The sequence below is a fragment of the Porites lutea genome, chromosome 8 (assembly GCF_958299795.1).
Source record: "Porites lutea chromosome 8, jaPorLute2.1, whole genome shotgun sequence".
Classification (NCBI taxonomy): Eukaryota; Metazoa; Cnidaria; class Anthozoa; order Scleractinia; family Poritidae; genus Porites; species Porites lutea.
This window is the reverse complement of record NC_133208.1, coordinates 9,261,904-9,269,198: the sequence shown is the minus strand read 5'-3', so window position 1 is coordinate 9,269,198 and position 7,295 is coordinate 9,261,904.

Here is a 7,295-nt window from a genome sequence, read left to right as displayed (position 1 = left end):
ATCTTTAAAATGCACAAATGATTTACGAAGACCTAAGAAACTAAATTTGTTCGAATTATTCGAGAAAAAACGTTTAAATATGATAGAGAGGTCCGAAAGAGAACGTTAATACAAAATAATCTTGGTCCTGTTAATTCAGAGATAACTTTGAAAGAAAAAGGTCACAGTTACTTAAAAATTCGACAAACTAACGTGTGGCTATAAAATTGTTATTAAGTTTCATTTACTGAAGGTAAAATCTTAACATAAATTGGACAAATGTGTTTCCGTCACAACAAGTTATAAGAATTTTTCATATGTGTGAACTTACGGTGACCAAATTTAATAGGTTCTTGAAAGCTTATTACCATAGTGAACAGGGAAACTGTATGTGTACAGTAAGTTGATGCTCGGGCTTCCGAAGGAAACGCCTGGGCTTAAAAATGGACTCGGTGTTTTTTTCTTCTGGCACAAATAGCCCTCTGGCGCATACAGCGCGTGCGCAAGATATAATTGTTGCGCAAAATGGGTCAGCGGACTAAAGCAGAGCACATGGCCACTTGCCTGAGGTAAGCAAAGCCATCTATCGGTGCATGAAACTCAGTGATCGTAAGAAAGAATTCTGTCATTTCTGATACGCGAAATCTTTATACCGGTTGCACACGCTGCTCTCATCTGTAGACGTACATTGAAACAGAGCAGACGTACATTCAGAACTTTTCAGTTCAATTAACTAACTTAACGAGACCAGTTTACGTACAAACTCTTCGGAGTGAACCTGATCGAGATTACTTCTCGAGGTAGTGAGCTACCAAGGGAAGCCCGAGGTAGCGCAGCTATAATGCGTCTAGTTTGTAGAAAAAAAAAAGACAAAGGTGTGACAAAGAACTGCGAGCTCAAGGATTAAAACATGTTCGCTTGATGGACTCTATCAGATGTATAATGCACAGCGACTCAGTGAGAAATTATGACGATGGTTTATTATCTCCAGAAGACTCGAACTCTTGGAAAACCTTATTAAACTCAGCCGATATAGTTAATTATGAGATACTTCTTTAAATTGCTGCTCACGCAAAGCGGCAATATCGAGATTCTAGAGATTTAATTACTTACCACAGGAAGTGGTGAGGGCAGAATATTGCAATCAGGAGAGGAGAACTTCCCATTAAATTGCAGAGAAAATCCTTTTTATTGCTATATTTGTTCTTTTCGTTCTTCTTCCAATTCCTTATATACACTTTCTGCAAGCATTTTCTTTTAGATATTTTTGCTGTAACTTTGTGTTATTGGGATTTGCTAGAAAATATTTGCTACAGTTTGCAATCCTGGGTGTAAGTGCAGCGAGCTCTGGAATAGGCGTACGAGTATTCTTAAAAAAGCGGTAGATCTCCAAGACATTTAGCAGTTTCCCATGACTGCTCCTTTTTTATGGGCGGCCTGTCCGGCCGGCAAAAAGCGGACTATCTGAGATTTTATTCGTAACATAGTAAGATCACTCTGGCTTAGATAATATCCAAGATGGCTTAAACTGAACAATTTAATTTTCTTGATAGATATTAATAACTTAAAGGCGCCCGTTATGACTGTTTGTATTTAGAAATCGTGGGCTGCAGTGCCGTGACATGCCTTTAGCTATTGATTAATCTTGCTAGTTGATAAAGCCTCACTAGATTACTCGCTCAGACAGATTACTTTCACGAATTATAATCTCTGCAATACGTAAAAATACAAATAAAGCTAAGGAGTGGGTAACTAAAACATATTCCACTGGTACGCTGACTCTGAATTGTGCCTGAACGCTGCAATGAGCCGTGGCATGATTAGTAGGGTAATTGGAAGATGGAATTCGTGTACCGGAGCCAACTTGCAACACCATGACTTCCAAAGTCGTTTCCATTCACCGATGAAGGCGAATGAGAAATGCTTTTCTGTTAGAGCTTTACGTTTCTGAAAACATGAGCCGGGGTGCTTATTGGTTTGAAGTAGTCATAATACCATAATTCTTTAAAACCCTGTTAACTCTTTCCGCCACGCCCTTCACATAAGGTAATAGTAGCCAAACCTTTGATGCTAAAATCTTACAAATGCCAAAACGTCGGTACTTCTGAGACCGAGGAAGGTATTAATAACTCCGCGTGATTTTAACAACTGAATGAAAATGATCAACCACTTTGTTCAGTATTGTCGAGTCTATTAAGCGATAGTAAAGCAGAACTATAGGCACTTTGTTAACTGCAGCTTCCTTTAACTCGAAGCAAAAATTCCGATTTCGTTATTAACAGTGTACTGTCCATGGTAAGAAATGGACCTAAAACTCGGCATTTCAGTAGACCCCTTTGGTTGACTAAAAGTCAGCAGCTTAAATGTGTGTAGGATCCAATATGAAGGTAGCAACTCATACTACGAAACCCACGTCTCCAAGATCGAAACTGTATCACAAACGCCTGCTTGTGTTAAAACTAGTGGTACACGGACAAAAAAGAGGAAATTAAAGAATCTTAGATACAGACGGGGTATTGGTAGACGGATTTTATTCAAGAGTAAGGCAAAAAGGTGTCCTACCTTGGTCATATCTCGTATTCGGGTGCATAATCCTAGCATTATTTACTCTTTCATACTAATAATTTGCTAATAACATTTGCTTACAAGTTTTGTGGTTTAGTCTGCAGTGACTTATTACCTGGTGTTTTCGGTGTAGATGAGTGAAACGTGGGAATGGCTATTTCAACGTAGCCAACTTCATAGCGCCAAAAAGTCAAGCCGCAATCCAAGATAAAAGGACTGGATGAACTTCAAGATCTGCCAGTTCTTGCATCAATATTGAATGATGAATTAAGTCAAACCCCTTAGAAAAATCTGCGAAGAAAATCCAAGCCGACGCCTCACCACTATCAACTGCCTCGTAGATCGCTTGAAGCATATATATAAGGGCATCTGTCGTAGAATGCCCCTTGCGGGAGAACTGACAAGGTTCGATCTTACCTTCCAACTGGGGCAGGAGTCTGGAACAGGTAAAGCCCTCCATAACTTTTGCCAAAGTACAGGCAAGAGATATAGGTCTTAGATCTTGTTCAATAAGGGCGGGTGGAGACACCTTAGGGATAGGTGTAACAATAGACGATTTCAGAAGAGCTGGTATGTACCCCTCCCTTACAGACTGGTTGTAAATGTCGCAAACGAGGGGGGCTAACTCCAAGGCAAAATCTTTCAGAATCCGATAAACGACAGGAATCCGATAAACGAAAGGGATTCGTATGGAATAGACAACAAACTGCATGAAACATAGAACACAAATTATCACCTTCTTATCTGCAAAAACCGGCCTTTTGTTTCAAAGCCATTAGAGCCCGCTGAAACCTGAGGACCTAGATCCAATTTTCCTGAGTCGAGAGTAACTTTTCCAAGGCACAATCAGCAAACCTAAACACCAAAGAAACGCTTTTATTGCTGGCACATAATATTTTGGCGAAATAGCTCCACCACGCGACCACATACCTGCAACACCATGCGGAAATCACAGAATCACGCACTTTCGCGGCACTGATTAGACAATCAACAACCACGCATAATCTTCTGACGTTTAACACAAGCGAGATATCATCGAATAACTCGGAAAAACTAAGCCTATTGGCAGATAAACACCTCTGAACTTTTCTCTTGCAGCATAAGTCTTGGCCTGGGTCAAGGTTCACCTGCAATGTTGCTCTCGCCTAATTCATTTGCCTCCTAATAGCCTGTTCCCGAGGCCAAACACTTAGTCAACACTTAGAAAAACGAATCGTACCTTTCTGTCTCAGCCCGGATCAGGGTGATTGATCCGTTAAGCCAAATGAAACAAGACTACAAGAGGATATTAGACGATGCAGACTCTGCGAATCGTAATAACTTTGTCCCATCTCCGAGCTTTACATGATGCTCTCCGAGAAACTTTTCTCAAGGTGACCAATAACGAAATATCAGGAGCCCATCAAATGGAGCCTCCATCTCCATTAATTTCTTGAGTCAACCCTTTCCCGAGTAGATTTATAAATAGAACGGCTTGTTTCCCGCGAAAAGTGTCATATTTCCGTGAGTCTCGTATGTCACCGTGAAAAAAATGAAGTTGGATGAAGTCGAACTCATAAGCCCGTCCTTCGACCGTTTTCCTTTTTTACTATACGTCCATTTTTACAATTTTACAGCTGCTGGGATCTGGGTATCATGAAATAAAAGTTAATGAATTACCCGACTGAGACTGAGCATGAAGCGATGGGACAAAGACAGCGAACTGAGGGTCACGGAAAGGTTATCTTTGCGAGTGCTTTCTTTTTTTTTTTGCCGCTTTACATCCCACATTTAAGCATGCACCTTGAAAAGAGTCGATGATTAAGCGTTCTGTGGACGGTTTGGAACTTTTCGTTGATCAGCGCCGAAAAAGTGCCAGGATCATTTGATTTTTGTCATCACCGTGGAGTGGATTTCGCCAGTTAAGCACCGCATGCAAAAGCGATGACCTAAGTAGCAACTAACGAGGGATGCTTCAGTTCCGAAATTTGAGAAATTGCAGTCTTCCTTCACAACTGACTTGTATCACCATGAGAATTGCCTGATAAAACTGGCACTTGAAAAGTTGAACAGAAGACAACAGTTGCTCGACCTTGAATAATTGCTAACGGAGGAATTTGTGACATAGCGCTCCAGTCCAAAGACCCACTTATCTCAAGAAAAACAAAATGGATTGTATCTGCGCCAAAAGAATTATGACTGACTAACAGGACAATTCTCAACAGTTAATGCAGAAGTTTAGGCTTAATTCTTTCCTCCGAATTCGCATCTGTGGATCACGTTTTTGCGAGAAAACAATGGCTGGGCCCGGCGTTACCAAACATAGCAGGGAATCATCACACTAGCTGACGAACAAAACAACCACAAGGACTACAAGTATTTTTTTAGATAAACGTATTTCGGGAAAAAAAGAGGCTTGAAAAACTAGAAGTTTGATTAATATTGAGTCATTTCAGTCATTTAGCCGAAATAAGAACCTTAACGCTCAAAAAAATTGACTAAAGAAAACGAATCCTGTCAGAACTACAGACTGCAGGTAGTAGTTAATCATTATGCATGTAACAGACCAGCTTCATGGCCTCTAACTGTGAGACAAGCAACCGAAATGAAGATTAACATTGTCAAAGTGTAAAACTCTCCACAGTATAATCTACCCACTAGAAAGAAAAGAAAGAAAATCTTTGAGAGATGGAAACGCTAAAGTCACGTTTCACTAGCTTATGATTGTGTTGGCCTGTCAACACCGAATTTCCTGCTGTTCGATGAAGTACAATAGCAGTGTCATTTCGTTGTTGTGATTGGTTCTTCCCACCGTCGGCGCGCGAAGTCTCCCCTGGGAACCGTTCTAATTATAAATCTACTCGGGAAAGGGTTGACTCCAAGGGCATGTATGGGAGATGGAGGCTCCATTTGATGGGCTCCTGGAAATATTCACTGCTAAACGACACCGAAGCCAGCTTAAGGCGCTGTGGTGCTTAAGGAGAACTGTGGGTAGGATCGAAAAAAAAAAAAAGAAAAAAAAAAGAAAAAGAAAAAAACGGAGGGAGGGAGTGAGGGGAGGGGGGGGGGGGGGGTAGATAGAAGTTCGCAAAATTCTGTCTACAGCCACTTCTACACAAATCCCTAACCACAAAGCGAACAAAAAAAAAAGACACAAGCAAACAACTCAGTAAAATTGTTAAAGAAGTTCAGAGAAATTACAACATGTTTGCTAACCCGTTTTTCGTAACTTCAGGTAGATTTAAGGGTAATCTCGTACCCAGACCTCCCACGGCCAAGGGAAAGGGAGATCTCACTTTTCAGTATAAAACAGAGTGAGATCTGGGTACGAGATTAATTTATGGGATGACTAACAGCTTCTGAAAAGGGTCTGGTGGGGCCTGAGTGATGCAGTCTACGAAACAATTCTTTTCATTCCTACTACTGTGATTGGATTAGATTCACTGATTCATTTATTTTTTGGGCTGTAAACATTAGTCTGTTAGCTCGATAGTAGAGGTTTTTTTAAAGTATTTTTTATGAAATATCCCAAACCTTCCCTCATAAAGGTAAATGTACATTTGTAAATTTCTTTGCACTGGCTAAACGTTTGGTTCAAATTTTATTGTTTTCAGGAAATTTAGAGTATATAAATGGAAGCTTCGCTTTTAGGCTTGGCTAAATCTACATATTAATCATTATATTGAATTCCAACCACATAAAGAAAGAATTTTTTTATGGGGTCAATTTTACCTTGTTCTAGGTATTTCTAGCAAAAGGTATTGTTAATCAATCATATTCCAGACTGATCCTCTTTAGCCCAAGTCGTTAAGTCAAGTCAAATTTTATTCAAAATTATAAAAATATTGACCGAAGGGTTAGGATAAGACTAGGTTACCATGCGCATTATAGTGTGGATATAGTTTTGTTAAAAAAATGATAGAAAGAAAAGAAAAATAAATAAAGTAAATTAATCTACAAATTGCCTCCTTTACGATAGAAAAAAATCACAGAAAAAGACAATAAGAACAATAGTTTAAACAAATTGTTAATTTCCTATTGAAATAGGGACCGATTATTAAACAATTTACTTTAAACTATTTTACTTTTCAATACAGTGGAACTCCGTTGATACGATCACCAATGGGCCCAAAAAAGAAAAAGAAAAACAAGAGCCTGAATATCTGCCAGGCTTGATGTTCTAACAGAAAAGAACAGAACAGAACATATTATATAACATGTGCCATGTCATATAACATGTGTCATGTTATATAACATGTGTCATGTTATGTTATATAACATGTGTCATGTTATGGCGCCGGAAGAAGCCAGAAATTCAATTCAGACTTGATTTCTTTTTAATAAGCTCAGATTTAATCTGTGATACCAACCTGGCAGACATTGTGCCCGGGTGCAAAACCGATCACTCAATGATATTGCTTAAAATAGCCTTACACCACAACCCAAGAGGAAGAGGCTTTTGGAAGCTAAACACCTCGCTCTTGAAAGAGGAGGAATATTTGAACTTAATCAAAGCAACTATTTACCAAACAAAAAGCGAATACCAGTCTGACAACTCGGTTAATCCGGCCCTGCTCTGGGATATGATCAAAATGAAAGTAAGAGAAAAATCGATTGCATATGCAGCAGCTAAAAACTTCAAAACTAAGTCCCGCGAGGATATCCTTTACAAGGAAAAATCAGGTTTGGAGAAAGAATTGGATGAAAACACTCCCCTAAGCGACTCACAAAAATCGCTGCTACAGTCAAAACTTGATAATCTTAGAAGTGAG